Source organism: Charadrius vociferus, unplaced genomic scaffold, assembly GCF_000708025.1.
Source record: "Charadrius vociferus isolate BGI_N301 unplaced genomic scaffold, ASM70802v2 scaffold4, whole genome shotgun sequence".
Classification (NCBI taxonomy): domain Eukaryota; kingdom Metazoa; phylum Chordata; class Aves; order Charadriiformes; family Charadriidae; genus Charadrius; species Charadrius vociferus.
The window spans coordinates 1,470,879-1,486,610 of record NW_009648150.1 but is presented as its reverse complement, the minus strand read 5'-3'; the positions used below and the strand labels follow the sequence as shown (position 1 = coordinate 1,486,610).

The following is a 15,732-nucleotide window of genomic DNA, read 5'->3' as shown; positions in this document are numbered from 1 at the left end:
TCCCTATGACCAAATTGGCATCCATCAGTCTAGTGTAGCTCTATGGCACATGTGTACGTGCAAAGCCACTTCCAGTTTGACTTCTTGCAACCTAAGAGCCGCCGGCTGTGCAGACATCAGGAATGGGTGAGAAGGGGCATCAGTGAGAACACATATGCCCTGATGCTCAGTTGTTTGAGATGGGAAGGATGATGGCGCCCTTGGTCCATTTGCCAAAGGGGTTGTGGCTCTAACCCCATATTGTTTCCTTGTGTTCAGTGCCGCCTCAGACTTCATTCACAATGGGTCACCAGTGATGACCATGCTGGTGGCATCCCAGCAGCTTTGGCTGCTGAAGATGCTGGCTGTCACCTCCTCAGCCATCCCCACTACTGGGATGGGCATCACCATCAGGTTCATGCTAAGACAGCTGCTCTGACAACAGGGTGCTGGGGGGAGCTGCCCCTAAACCTTTGCCAGCATTGTGGTGGGTTGAAGTGCATCCAGCAGGCGATTGGCACTTTGTCCAGAGCACAGACCATGGCCTTTCCTCTTGGGAGCTGACTTGTGTAAAAGAGGAGCAGCTGTGTTGTGCACCAGCTTTAATCTCCTGGTGGCTTTCCAAAGTGGAGCCTGTTCTGGGAGTTTAACCTTGTAATGGCTGTAATGGCCCAGCTCTCACAGGAAGAGAAACGGGCTTTTCATGAGCTGAGGAAGCCAGAGGAGTGTTTCTTACAGACTTTTCTCCCTCCTGCTGCTTGATGAATCTAACCGTAGAGTTGGATCTATGGGGAGTCTGTCACTAGGAAGTGCTTGGCCAGTTGGCAGGCCAACACCTGAAAATGATGCTGTAAGGTAACAAACCTTTCCAGTTCCTTAGAGCAGACCTCTCCATGACCAGACATTCCCCACTCTCAGTCAGTCTCTGCTGACAGCAGCTAACAGGCATCCAGGCAGGTAGCAAGACTGAGAGAAAATTGCTCTGAGTTCATTGAAAAGACATCAATGTCCAAATCCAACCACTGCATCCTCTCTCCTGAGCAAATGTGATCCACGGGAGTTCACAATATTGAACCTGTGGGACTAGAGGAACAGAAAAATCATCTCTTATACCTGCTTGGTGTCTCTTTAAAGAGAGGCTACCATGCTGTGATCCCCCAACCATCTTTAAAAAGTTGGTGTCCTTGCCAGGCTGCACACAGCACACTGGGAGGATGCCGACAGCTGCATTTGCAGTCATCATCCCTCGAGGAAAGCATCCATGTTCACTCCTCACACCTGCAGATTTTCAAATTTGATTTTTGGCTATGGTTAAAGCACTGGAATCCAGACTAGGCACCATTTCCCAGCTCTGCCATGACTTCCTTGGGTGACCTTGGGCGGAGCAGGTAATATTTTCCTGCCACTGTTCCCAAATGGAAATCTTAATCAGTCTTTAATTAACCCAGACTATTTTGTTTGTTTAGCTTGCAAGCTATTGGGAGAACAGTCTTTTCTCACATTATCGGTGGACCACTGCCTAGTTCTGCTCTGGCCCTGGGATATTGCTACATGATAAGTGCCATCAAAAATAACAGGACATTTCCTTGCCTGGTATCTTTGCTGTTGTGGCAGTCACACCCACAGGGGAAATGCTGTCGTTGGCTTGTTGATCCACAATTTTGACTAAGTTTTGAATCCCAGCAGGTGTTACAGGAGCGTTCAGAGAAGCAGTTTTGCAACATCTGTGAGGCTTGTGTTTAAAATAGGATTAAGAGGAACAAAACAATTAATGGAGGTACATCCATGAAAAAGCCAGCCTTCTTCACAGCAAAGCCCAATGTTTTAGGGATTTTTTATGCTTCATCTAGTTTTCATATTATTTTCCTAACTTTGAGCAAGTACAAAAAACCAGGGGTTTTATTTCTGAAGGCTTAAGAGAATCAGCATGACAAGTTGATAATATGTATATAGTTTTAAAATTAGTTTGTTGTTGTTTGTTTTTTTTTCCTGTGAATGTGAGTTGTGGGGTGATTGTTTCATCCCTTTGTTTAGGAAAAGAAGCTTTGTTCTTTTTGGCCAAAATTCTCTCTCTGTATTTGGTTGTGATGGAGTCACTAGATGAGATGACCCGGATTGTAAGCAGTGAAAATAAGTGAAGTAAGTTTTCTGAGAAGAACTTAAAATTGCAGTTCCAATCCAAAGTACTGTGTGGCTTTGGATGGAAATTACAGATAATTTCAAAATACCTATTTAGGTGTTTTGTTGCTGGTTTTTGTTTTTTTTAAACTTGCACATACTTCTCTTACAGCCCCACTACCCTCCAAAAACATACAGAGATAATAGGATATTTTAATGTGCTTACTGTTTGTACTGTGGATGCTTTCTCCTGACTCCACTCATGCTTCAGGAAGGAATGAGACATGTTTAGCAAATGGAGGTTTATTGTGGGACATCCAGATCTCTGAAGTGCTGTGATGTACTAGACTTGTCATCTCAGTTTTTCATTGAACATATTTATCCTGTCCTTGTGTTCATGCACAGCTGTCCATATGTCAAACGCCATTTCATTTCACTTAATTTACTACAGATTGTGCCACAAGCACCTGGTCCAGTTTTCCTCTGACTTCATTGCATGACTCGGAGCAAACTAAAATCCCTGCTTTTTTTTTCCCTTTTGCCATCCTGAAAACCAGAGTAATAATATTCCTAGGGAGTTTGTGAACAAAGAATTGCTGTAAACTGATGGATAGCGAACTAAATACCTGGCCAGCTGTGCCAGGTTACTGATCGTTGCTCTGCCAGGGTTTCGGGGTGTTGGCATTTGTGTTGGCTTCGGAGATACTACTTGCTCAGGTGCAGTTTGGAGGGAGTCACTATGTAATACCTACTCTTTGCATTGAACGGAGGATTCAGAAGCCATCAGTTGAAGGCGTATTTTGCAAACAGTCAAAGAGGTCCACAAAAACATCTAGAGGCCAGCAAAGCCAGCTGCTTCCAGCTTGCACTTCTCAGCTGCTGGCCACAAGAAGAGCAACATCATAGCCTTGCCCAGAAGGTTCCTCATGGCTTAAAACCAGAGGTATCTGCTGGGGTTATGAATAGTTTTGCAGCTCGACTCAGCAGCAGAGGCTGCTGTAAATTGATCAGATCTGTCTTTACCTATAGATTTCACAGCTGTCATGAGGAATTCTGTCTTTGCTGCACAGCTGTGGGAGTGAAAGTGGCAGAAACGCTGGCTGGGAGATGGATGTGTGGTCACTTAAGGAGAGAACAAGGAAGCATGGGCTATTCTGGATGTGCCTTCATGCAGGAGCAATTTGGGGATTTTTGCAGGGATGGAGATGGCTTTTATTCATTCTGATGGGCCCTGAAATGCCATGTGAAATGGCATTTCTGTGCCCATTTTGTATTCCTTTCCAGTGGTGTGTTCCAAGGGCACGTGTTCTGCTGCTTGAAAACACAAATCACGAGAAAGGTCCCAGTCTGTGAGCAAGACCAACTTGGGTGCTGCAGCCCAATGACGGGCTGGGAGCTTGGCCCGGGGTCATCAAAACCTTGGGGCACACCAAAGGGCAGTATGGCTCTGCTGCTGCTTCCTCCTCCTTCCCCACCCCACGTCAGTTGTGTCTTCCAGCTGCCTCTGAGCCTGCAGCGCTGGAGCCATGCGATCCATCTACCTTTTTTCCTTCCCCCATTTAAGTGTGACACCAGAACAGGCAGCACCAGCTGCCAAGAGCCCCCAGCATCCCCTCCTTTAGCTTTCAGAGGAAGGCAGTCTCTCAGCCAAATCAGTATGTACACTTTCATTCTTTCTCCGTGTCTCAGGTCACACACAAAATCTGCTACTATTAAGAACATTGGTGTTGAACCAAGGTATGAGCCATCTTCTTTCTGAAACTGCTCAAGTACCTGCTTTCTTTAAATGAGAGCCCTTTATTAAACATGGGTTGGTCTTCTGCTAATTTAGACTAACATCTTTAGAGATAAAGATCAGGTCTTCCACCTCAGTCAACTCAGGTAAAGCTGTCATGGGGACTTTCTTCTTGTTTCTTCTGTTTTGTGCATTAACTCAATGATAACATAGCAATGTGCTGAAGGTTGTTTAAATTTTTATAAAGTATGCATTTGTGAAATACCATGCCATATGAGCTCCTTCTAGCAGTAGGTTGGGCTACTAATAACCCCTCACTCAGGGCACTGGTCTTGCCTTCAACTTGTGATGGAGATGCACAACATCCTAGGCTTTCAGAAGGCTTTCAGAAGCCTGTTGAGGCCAAACAGCTAATTAAACTGTTGTTGAGTTGTGCCTAAGTATGATCTGAATTTTATAATGTTTTGTCTCTGCCATGTGTTTTGTCTCTGGAACATGTGTTGTTATCATGTCGGTGTTTTGCTGGTCATCAGAAACTGCTGCCTCTCTCTGAGAGGTGAACATGGAAAAAGCAAGCTGGGTTAGCAATGAGGTGAGCTGTGGTGGCTCTTACTTGAGATGTATGTTGTTGGGTGGTCTCTAGGTTGTGTTTCCATACCAGTCTTAATAGTGATGTTTCTGAAACTGTTTCGCTTCAAATTCTGGCCTGGTGAGGCCTCTTCTCACCAGCCTTAGGTTACCTAATTGTGCTTAGTTATGGTCTAACTCTTCTCAAAAGTGCTTCCCTCCCACCCCCAAGGTTATTTGGTAATTTGTTGGAAAGCTGAATCTTCAAAAGCCTCTCCCAGGAGATGCTGTAAGCTATGCTTCTGCTGTTCATGGGCTCAGGCCATGGCACAATCCCATCAGATCTGTTAGATGGGCTTCCTGAATGCAGAAGAGAATGGCACATAATAAAAGGAAAGGGCCAAGTCCTCTGTGACACCATATCAGCGTGGCCCCATCGATGTCCCTCTGCGAACCTCTGGCAACATGATCATTCAATTATTGCAGTTTTGCCTCATCTAAATTGTTCAAAAGAGATTTTAAGAGAAGAGAGCGTTTATGTGAAGCAGGCATAGCCTTGGCAGCTGGCTCTGTCCTCTAGGCCTCTCAGGGTGACTCTTAGCCCTATTTCCTATTTTCAGATTACTAAAAGCTGGACTGAAAACTGAACCTCGCCCTTAATTCTTTTTCCATTTTGAATTCAGCAAGATAAATAAGTGTTGTTTTACATACAAACTAAGCCCTAGCAAAGTAGACGGATCTATTGAATTACCTCATAGCAAAATGAGTGTGTTTCATTGTCACTTTTTTTTTTTTACTCTACTAAGAATTATTATGGGGAAAATGCTGCATTGGCTATGAAATAGAGAGAGGGCACCACACACTGACCGCTCCAATAATGTGAACCAGTAAATATTGTGCAAGAGCTCAAGGATACTAATTTTTGCATATATAATATATTAGAAGTTAAGCTGTTGCAAAAGCGCACAAAAGACTTCTCTGAACCTTCATAAATTCTTATGCTTTAAATTAGAAATAAAATAGTCTTTTTTTCATTAATGGTGAAAATGATAGGTCTTAGCAGTGCCTAATATTCAGGTCATTGCAAATAGTACCAAATTTCTACCTATTCACCGCATATATTTTATTGCTGTAATTTGTGGTTCTGCCAAGCAGAATAATATTTTTACTTCACTGAATATACCAGTGCAAGTTAAGGGTCTCAGATGTATTCCTTTAAATTGACAGTTCCACCTAGGTCGCTGCTTTATATCAGTACTTATTCATTAAAAAATAAGTGTAAAATAGAATGTCACCCTTCTTAGTCCCAGATTCAACTAGTGGGGACCCAAATCCCCAAATCCATAAAGTGCTCTCTGTTCACACTTGGGCTCAGAGCACACATTTGTTGCAAGCTACTCTCACTTAATGCTTTTACCTGCGTGCTTGGTTAAGTAAATACACCCCAGCACCAACCTGTCAAGGGCCTGCTCCTGCGGCAGCCTCAGCTGGTGGCAGGCTGGCTTGCCGCAGCCTTGCCAAGAGCACTGCAGGGACTCCCACGTTCATTTCTGCTCCTTAGTCAGCTCTGCAAATATATGAGGGTTTTCTGCACTGTTTGGTAGATAGTGATTAATGGGTGCTTGGTATGGCAGGGAGACAAGTGAAACAGAGGTGAGGAAGATGCTTCTGCACAGCAGAGAGAGATTTGCTCAGCTGGGGTTTGAGGACACCCTAACATTCAGCAGAACCAGCACATTTAATGTTACCTTCTGGTCTGTACCTCTCAAGGAGGCAGCTATACCTATCTGTCTTGCACTGCGTAGGCGTGCAAACAATCTCTCCCATCTCCTCAGCACATCTGGAGCATGAACTGGGGAAAAGGCATGGGAGCCTTTCACGATTCAGCAGGGCATGATCTCCTCTGAAACATCTGCCTCTCAGCTGAGATTTTGTTGACTGTTGTGATTTTGTTTGATCGTTGTAAGTACTGAGAGCCAGAGCAAAAGAGAAGATGAAATGAAGACTCCTAAGCTGTTTTCTGCAATAATTGCTTTAGAGGGCTGTAGATGGGATGTGAGTCTCAGACTACTGCAGAATCATTTCTTTAGAGTATTTTGGAAATGTGCCTCAAAGTGTAAGCTATGCCAGTACCTTTGCATTACACATGTAAGCGTATATGTGTGTGACACATGCTTGGGTTAATTATTTAAATCTTATAATGTTGGATATCACTCCTCTGCATGTAAGTGCGCGTATGTGCGCACACACACATATAGCACACTTGTTTTAATTACTTAAACCTAAAAATGCCAGAAGTCACGCCTTGATTCTTTTTTTTTCTTCTTCTTATTTTTTTTAAATAGCAGATGTTGTTAAAATTTACGGCAGATTGTAAAATCTTGTTCCAAAGGACAAGTTCCTTCCCTTGCTCTTTGCTTGCTCTCCAAAGTGGTTGAGGTAAAATCCCACCTCTCCAGCTACTTTGTAGGTGTTCCTCCAATTCAGAGAGGAGAAAACAAATTTGTTGGTTTGTTGTTTGGCTTTGTGGAAATCCTTTTCTGATTTTGGTGGGCATTTTACTACAGCATCCAGTTGGAGACAGTTAAGAATAAGTACTATTGAGAGAGGCAATTGATGCAAAATCCTTCCTTACAGTTTTCCCAATAGCTAAAAAGAAGTGGTGTTTTACCTAACAAAGCATTATTAAAGGAAACTCAGCCATAGCAGCCAGTGTCAGCAATATGCCTTGCAATCAAACAAGAAATATGGTAGATACTCCAAGACATGAGATAACTGCCAAGGCTTATTGCAGAGCAAAGAGCTTTTCAAAAAATGTTTTCTCTGGAGAGCATCAGATTTCACTTACTTCTTACAGCACAGACATGCCTTGGCAATCATGATTAGCCTCATTTGGGCCTGTGGAATCCATTATTTTTAGCTAGTCTCATAGCTGGCAGGATGACAAAGAGTTTATTCCTCTTTGGAGAGAAATTGGACCAAAAAGACACAGAGCTTTAATTCAGCATTCCCCCACCTAAGACATTTTTCCCTTCCTGCTTATTCCTTAAGGCAAGACACCTAATGTTTGCCTTGATGGCTCTGTCAGGCTCTTGACATCCTAAATTTATCTCATGCCTGGATGAGGACAAATCTTTAATGAACTTCAGGCTTTTGTTCCTTTTAAAGTCAGGCAAAGAGGGTTTACAATTCATCTGGCAAGGAAGATAGAAAGAGCAATGCAAATAATAATTATTCCTAATTAGCTACATTTGCCTAGTTGCCAAGTGATCTTTCTGTGCGTCTGACATCCCAGGAGGAGGAAGAAGTGGGGTGGTTATCCAAGGCCGTTTACCTGACCTGGTTGCACGTGGGCTGAATGACCAAGGGGAGTAACGCCTAGACTCAAACTTTCTTACAAGAGCTTTCTGCAGTTAAATTTTACCAGGCAAGGTTATTTCCCAAGTAGCTGTTTTTAACCATTCTGTCTGTTTGGCTCTCCATGCCCTGTCTCTGAGTGCTCCTGGGCTGAACTGGCAGCACTGGGAATTAAGTGTAACATAGGTTCCTGTCCTGGAAAGCAGCACTCAACAGCCCTGGAGGATCAAACCATGCTACCAGCACCTCTTGGTTCACCTCTACATGCACAGAAGCCTTTCTTGGCGAAGGGGAGCAGCATCTTGGTACTCATTCTGTGCCCAGCCCTTTTCCAGAGGGGCACCATTGAATAAATGTTCTTTGAAAATGCTCGGCTATCTTTCTGTTTTCTTTTTAGACCTGGAGCTGAAAGTAATGCACAGTAATGCCTCTCTCCCCTTTTATAAAGGAGCTCACAGCCTGGATGAGGTTTAATTCATGCCTCCATTGGAAGGACCGGATCTCCACATCTCGCTTTTCCTAGCCGCAGAGCTGTGTTGTGGAAGACTGGTGTGTGCTGGTGGCCATTCATCAGCAGCAAGAGCCAGCTACAGAAAAAGTGCTGCAGAGGGTCATCCCTGCAGTGCTTATCTCCCTTTCTGGAGCTGCACTTTCTTTTTTTTTTTTTCTTTCTTTCTTTCTCTCCATTTATTTTATTTATTTTTTTTTTTATTATCGGAGAATGATGTCCAGGTGGCTGATTCTGCTGTAATTTAATGGCAGCTCACTCATCTGTTGTTTTGCTGGAAACAGTAAGAGGCCAACTGCCAAGGAAAGTTTGGCTGAATGACTTGTAGCCATAATTGAATTTCACACAGTACTTGTACAGTCCTTTTTTTCCCTCTCGTGCTAGCTCATGTTGCTGCTGCTTTTTAATTGATGAATTTAAAAGCAAAATTCTGGTGCACAACAAGTTGAGAGAGTGTCAGTGAGTTAAGAAGTTATTGCTGGTTTTTGTATAAACTGGACAACAGGGGGACATGCTGCTGCCCGTACGGTCACAGCAGAAGTCTGCCTGCCTCATTTTTCTGCTTAAGATGGTGGTGAGCAGTGGCCAGTGCTCTGACGAACACTTTGACTAGCATAAACAACCTTTCTGTTTCCCAAATTCAGGGATAAATTGTTTTTTTCAGATTGCTTTATCTCTGGAATGGTGCTCTAAACATAAAATCTCATCTACAGAAGAGATTTATAAACATTAAAAAATCAGATATTTCTTCTGAAGAAGAATTTTGAATATAACAATACTTGCTGCTTCTTTTTTTTTCCAGTGCAGTATATTTCAGGGGTCATTATACTTCATGTGAATTATCTTTACTTGAGCAAAAAATATTTACCTCTTGGAATAATACATTTGGAAGTGCAGCACAATCACATTCAGTATCTACTGAAGCTGATGAAGTGTCTGCTTCTTCAGAGAAGCCAGTCACTGTGACTGCCACCTGGAATAATAACAAGAGGAGAGAGGCAAAGGAGAATAGAAATTATTCACAGAATTTTGGGAAATCCGAATGTTTGCAAAACTGTTGAGAACCATCTTGCTGATCTCTGCTCTGCACAACAGCGTCAGCTCTTGCAGGGCTGGGCATGTGGCAGGGATTTTACTGTTTAACCCCAAAACTCAGAATCCCAAACTTTCATTGGCTCTCTGCAGGACTGATATTTTTTCCCCCCCTTAACAAAAATATTTAAAGGCATAGTTTTTGTGCGCTTTGGTACCTAAAATTAGGAAATGGGGTCATAATTTTTAAGCTCGTAGAAAATTGGCCTCGAGAGGACAGTTCTATGGAAAAGCATTTGTTATTTCTTGGTTTTGGGGGAGAGTCCGTGTGAGGGTTCGGGCCTCTGATGCTTGTCATTCATTACATGTATGTCTAACAAAAAGATGGCTTCCTCCCAAAATAGCCTGAATTTTGATCTATAATACACAAGGTAATTTTGTAGGAAACTGTAACCGTTTTTCATCTCACTGAAACCTCTAATGGACAAGAGTTAATGTATATTAGTGGTTTCCTGGGTCCTGATGACTGTAAGTTACACTGACGGGTGTTTTAATATTAATAATCCTTAGTATTATTTTAGTGAACATCTATTAAATTTAGTTATTATGTATTAAAAAGCAGACTGAAAGCACTGACATTTTAAGGAAGCCCAAATTAATGGTTTGAAAGGTTTCACAAATTTATCAGACGAATGGAAATCTAAGGGAAAAAAAAATCCACTTACGAAAAACGACAGCTTTGATTTCTGCAAATCTATAGATACCATATTTAAGGATCTAATTTAGGTTGTGGTTCATGCAAGCATTTATGGATTATTGACGTTTCAAATCTCTATACTTCACAGCAAAATTAATTAGGAGACGATAATTTTGGGAATGTGTTACATGAAGCCATTGTAACGCAAGGTACTTGTAGAGCACCTTCGTTCGCTGATGCCTGGGTATTATTTGAAAAATGTTATTTGGAAACGGAGCAAGAAAGATTTTTCTTCCCTTTTATTAAATAAAGGATTAGCACTTCATTTGCTGTAAAAGGCAAGCATTTCTTCTGTGCAATAAATCATGATTTTTTTTTTCTCAGCCTTATGGAAGGGAGTACAGTGTGCACACAGAGGTACACACAGTCAAGAGTAAGGAAGTATTCTGTTTACTAAAACCTTAAAGTTTCTTGGAATAGTAAATAATGTTGCAGCTAAGTGGGTTCCACCATTATAATCATTTAAATCTAAACAAACTTTAAAACTTAGCTTGCAGAATAGTTTTGGCCTGGTGCAGAACTGCTATGGAGAGGCTCAACGTTGCGTGTGGTTCTTTCATAACAGAAATTGGCAGTGGCAAGCAAGTTAATCCATGGCAATATAATTGATAAGAGTAATTTACTCATTTGTCTGGCTGGAGGATGAAAGTCTGAGTGCTTTACATTCAAGTGTCAGGTTGCTCTTGGACTGCAAAGCCAGGTAATGTTAATGGGGTCTGTTCCCCATTTAAATGCATGTAAATGCATGCCATTGACACAAGTGAAGATCCCCCAGATAAAGCAGTAGCAGGGCACAAAGTGCAGTCTGTTATGTATTTTTTTATTGTACCTAACCAAAGGAAGCCGACATTGTTCTTGCTCTGAAAAGGAAGGGAAACGATTTCTAGAAAACCTGTCTTGTGGAAGAGAAAAAAAGTATTAAAAATTCTAGTAAAGTGAGATTAAGCGAGAAAAATAGGAAGATAGCAACAGTATGTATTTGCAAAGTAGTCTAAGAAAACCTAATTCTTCCATTCTGTGTGCTTGCTCCTGAGACAAGACCCAAGAGGGCTTCCCCTGTTGCATGTTAAAACTTTCCACATTAAAGGCTTGTAAAATGAGTGCTTCACTGGGGCTAGTGGGACTGGAGCTAAATTCTGGCTTGGGGGCAGCTTGATGTGGAGGATGGGGACGGAGGCTGGTCACCGTGTCTTCTGTAGTGAGGACAGTTGCGATGAGGGTACTGAGACCAAAGATCACAGTATTGCTGTTGTTTTTCCTTTACCTAGAGGCAAAATGTTGTCTGACCTTTCTGCTGGCTACAGCTTGCTGCAGTGGATGGTGACTGTGTTTCCATTATTTAGGTGTTCAAGGTCCAGTGACCACTCACCTGTGTGACAGTGGGACCCCTGGCTTTCCTAGAAGGAGTGGGTGGGTGAGAGAAATGGTGGCATGTGCTTTGGTTTGCCTCTGTGCTGCACGGAGTGAGCATTGAGCTTGGCTATGTGGTCTCTTGTCATTTTAATTATGTATCAGGAGAAGACAATGAAGCAGAGATGGGTACTTCTGCAGCTTTTTGAACTTTAGGTTGCCAAAACAGCTTGTGTCATATAAATGCTGAGGTAGCTCTCTAATGTTCATCTGTCAAACTGTACGTGGGGGTTTGAGTGTGTTTTAAGTACAAATTAATAAGAGTATTTTCATATTTTCATTCCCTGGGTTTAGTTATATTTATTTTAGGTCTGCTGCTACAGAGTTCAGCTTCCCTCAACTGTCCTTCCCCATCGGTATCTGTCTATGTACCACCTGCGCTTCCTGACCGTAGAGCACCATGGGTTTAAAATGCATACTGAAGTGGTCTTCTTCAGCCTTGCTGGCTGGATGCTGGGATGGGGAACCAGAGGGACAAGCGAGAAGTTGATGACCCTCCTGCAGTATCTATGCCCCACTCTCATGTTGCCTCTGATCTGTCAACTGCTGCGTTTCCCTTGGGGACCTCAACCACTTTCTCAAATTTTAGATGTTGGGAAGAGAAAGTGCTCAGTCAGGACCTCATGTGCCTTATTACTTTTAGCGTGACTGGGAATACATCCTACTCAACAGCAGATTTTCCTACACCCCAGAGGACAGAGTTTCTCTAGCACTGACTACAGGGTCCTGTCATCAATGATCCGCTGCCCTGGACGTGCTGTGAAGCTGATGCTGCCCTCAACTGTATGCTGCCTAGTTGCCTAGACTGCTGCCTTCTATCATGATAGCTAAAAGGAAGTCTGTTATTGACATGTGCTTTGGTACCCTGGATTTTGAACGCATCTTGTGTTTACTTTAATCTTCTTTTAGTAGAGGAACATTGAGACTCCAGCACCCAGCCATGTCTTCAAAAAAGAAGAGCACCTTCATCTCTGAGCAGGCTCTACATGGCCACACTTCGGGGTGCCTTGCTAGGTTTGCAGCTTCCCAAGCATGTTCCTGTTCAACCTAAAACCCACAGACAGTGTGTGTGTGTTGGGGAGAAACATGTAAATTGGGAGATCACTCTATGGGTGCTGTAGGGAAGTCCTCAAGTCAAAGGCTGAGACAGTTGTGAGTGCTTTGCTGTTGGCACAAGGCTGACCAAGGAGCTTGGAATCTAGGGATCAGAGAAAGAAAAGGCTACAGATCCCAGACCATCCTCACATAAGGAGCCATGGCACAAGGCACCTTCCAGACTTCGTTTTATCATTAGCACAATGCTCAAGTCCAGTGCAACAGGGCTCAGGGCCAAGTGGTGAGTCAGCTATGTGATGGTCACCATCTTCCACCATGGGTCATCTATTGGGGTAGGGCACAAGGCCAGTGCTGTGCCTTCTGGAAATGTTTCTCCCTAGTTGTTTGCGTACAGCCATGACCGCTTTTCAGCTACACCTCCCCATGCATGTGGTCAAGCTGGTTGGTGGAGGCAAGATGCAGCAGTTAGCCACGTCTGGCATGAAGTACCCTCAGCATAGCTGAGATGCTGCATCTTGTGGTACTAAGGCCAGCCTCAAAAAACTGTTTTCTTACTCTTTCTATTTTGTCATTAACTCTATGTTTAACACTGAGTCTCTGTATATTAAATCAGTTTGACCTGTGAAGGACGGGAACAGGGAATAGACATCACTTATTCTGCTATCAAACATCTGTCCTGAAAAAAAAAAAAAAAGTTGGCAAAGTACAGGGCACAACTTTTTATTTACTTTTGCAATTGACTTTTAACATTCCCCTTACTCAGATAATTTTTTTCCAGGATTTTTGTGTTCCTGTTGGGGGTTTGAAGCAGTGCCAGAGTGAGAGGTCTCTACAGGACTCTGCCACTGCATGTGTGTGACTTAGATAGTTGAGTGCAACTCAACGTGGTGGTAAGAAAATGAGCAGTTAATGTTCAAGTGTTAATTGTGCCAGAAATTAAGAGTGTATTTTCAGAGCCTCAACCCAGCAGTACTGACTATTTAATTAATTTGTTTGTGCGATTTCTATGAATGGGTGGCAGGAATCTGCCTAATCGCACTGCTCCAGGCACAGCAGGGGCAGTCTGTAGTGGCCGATAATCGCACGTATGCATCAGTTTTCTTGCTGTCCGCAGAAACAGCAGAAAATCAGGGTGTGTGGAAGTCTTGTTTGCCCCTCAGATCTGGCACATGATTCTTGATTTTCCTTTGGGCCTCTGGCACTGTTGAAGCCAATGGCACTGGTCTGCAACTGGTGTGGGAAATCAAGGTGAAATACCCTTGTTCTGTTCCAATGCAGCAATAGCAGGAGCGGAAGATCTCACTGTAAGAGAAATAGCTGTGTATGTGTGCTTCTCCTGTAGATTGGAGCATATCCAAAGAACGGCAACAAAGCTGGTGAGGGGTCTAGAGCAGGAGTCTTATGAGAAGCAGCTGAGGGAACTGGGGTTGTTTAGCCTGGAGAAAAGGAAGCTGAAGGGAGACCTTATTGCTCTTTACAACTATCTGAAAGGAGGTTGTAGCGAGGTGGGGCATCAATCTCTTCTCCCAAGTAACAAGTGATAGAACAAGAAGAAATGGCCTCAAGTTGCACCAGGGGACGTTTAGATTGGATATGAGGAAAAATTTCTTCACTGAAAGGGTTGTCAAGCATTGGAACAAGCTGGCCAGGAAACTGGTTGAGTCGCCATCCCTGGAGGTATTTAAATGATGTGTAGATGTGGTGCTGAGGGACAACTATGATTAATGGCTGGTCTTGATGATCTTAAAGATCTTTTCCAAAATAAATGATTCTGTGATTCTATGATCCCTGTAGGAAGGTAAGGTGTCCCTGTGCTATAAGCAGTATTTAAATTTTGTGGACTGGCACAGGCATTGCAGAGATGTAAAGTTGTCTGTAACTGGGCAAAGTTTAAAAGAATCTTCCAATGCTTTATGAAGACAGTTTTGCAGTGCCATGATATGTTGCATAACTGAAGAGATAATCAGACCCTAATTAGACCCTTCCTTTTAATACTGCTCAATAATCTAAATCCTCCAAGCTTCCCATGCAACCTGTTTGAATAATATGATGTCCCAATAAAAGCTAAGTAACTACTGAAATTCAGAAGCATTAAGTCTTAAATTAGCAGGAGGAAAATACGTATTTGGGATGCATACAATAGAAAGCACCATGCAGGAAGTCACCAAAACACATACAATGTCTGGAATTATAAGAGAGCTGGATATGGCACTGACCGCTAATAACACATATGAGCTATTCGGGATAAGGGTAATCAATGCTTCAGGTCACTCAACTCAGCTGGTCACGAATATCGTATCTTTTGCAGAAGCTTGTCTCTTCCTGCTTTACAATGTTTACACTGTTGTTCAAGTGCCTTACAAAAGCTTTTGCTTGTTTGGAAACGTAAATTATTACCTTCTATGCTGCCAGAGTTACAGTATACCATCAGCCAGAAGAATCAGTGTGAAGCCATACATGCGGGGAGCTGTCATGTTGTTTTCTTGATTTTGCCAGGTACATTTAATGTTTTCCTGAATACCTTACTTAACTGTGGCCAGTCACATCCTGGGACAGGGAGAGCATTGCTGTGCAGGTTTCTCCAGTTGCTGGGTTTGGTGCCTTTTAATCTTGTTGGCTCTTGCCCTTGCAAAATCAGGTGCTTGCACTGAAATGCATCATCTCTGCTCCCTAGAGCCCTGACAGCCACATGGTGAAAACACTTGCCTTTAACCTTAACCTGTTGTGAAGTAGAAAGGAGCCTGAATCAAAGCCCAGGTAAAAAAGGCTGTTTAAGTTTGGAAACACTCATTTTGGGAGCTGCAGTTGGCTCCGGATGTACACCTCCCCGCACTGCAAAGTGCAGATCCACATGTCTAGCCAATGCATTTGCAGTCTTACCCTGAAATCATTCTTCCATTAAGCCTGCAGTTTCCCATCCAAATGAATGAGACTTTTGAATGAAAAGGGGTTTGCAGTCCCAGTACCAGAGGACAGTCATTTGGCAAATGTCTCGGTCTGAAAGGGGCCAGAGAGAACTCTGGGCAAGCAAAAACAAAGCGCACGTGCATACCTTTGCATGCCTGTCTCGCTTCTCTGAACAGAGATCTCTCAGCTGTCAAAACCATACTGTTTTGCTGGCAAGTTCTCACTTCTCCCTCAGTGATATTTTATGGGGCCTGTCTTCTACACCTTCAGGGAAGAGGCCCTGCAGAACCAGCAAACCCCAAGGCT

The 15,732-nt window shown here is 43.1% G+C and overlaps 1 protein-coding gene across 1 annotated transcript in view; it reads left to right on the top strand.

Annotated features, from left to right (window-relative positions):
• LPHN3 (latrophilin 3) overlaps positions 1 to 15,732 on the top strand; it is a 277,537-nt gene that overhangs the window by 80,804 nt on the left and 181,001 nt on the right. The window lies entirely within an intron of this gene.